The sequence below is a fragment of the Penaeus monodon genome, chromosome 23, assembly GCF_015228065.2.
Source record: "Penaeus monodon isolate SGIC_2016 chromosome 23, NSTDA_Pmon_1, whole genome shotgun sequence".
NCBI classification, from domain to species: Eukaryota; Metazoa; Arthropoda; class Malacostraca; order Decapoda; family Penaeidae; genus Penaeus; species Penaeus monodon.
The window spans coordinates 34,847,800-34,848,067 of NC_051408.1; positions in this window are offsets into that span (position 1 = coordinate 34,847,800).

The window sequence follows — 268 nt, forward strand, 5'->3', positions numbered from 1 at the left end:
AATGGAAAAAAGGTGATCAGACAATGGAACTACCAGCATCCCCACCTCACCCACCATTCTCGACCTCGACTTGGTAGCGCGCGTGACCGGCTAAGATGCCTTGAGGGTTAGAGTATTCATCCTCAGGCCTTAGATCCTCAGAGGATGACGCAGATGGAAAGAAAATATGAAAAGAAGATATGAAAGAACGGTGAAAATGAAGTGACAAAGACGAAGGTGCGATCGAAAGTGGATGGAAATGAAACCCCGACTCGGAGATCGACTGTGC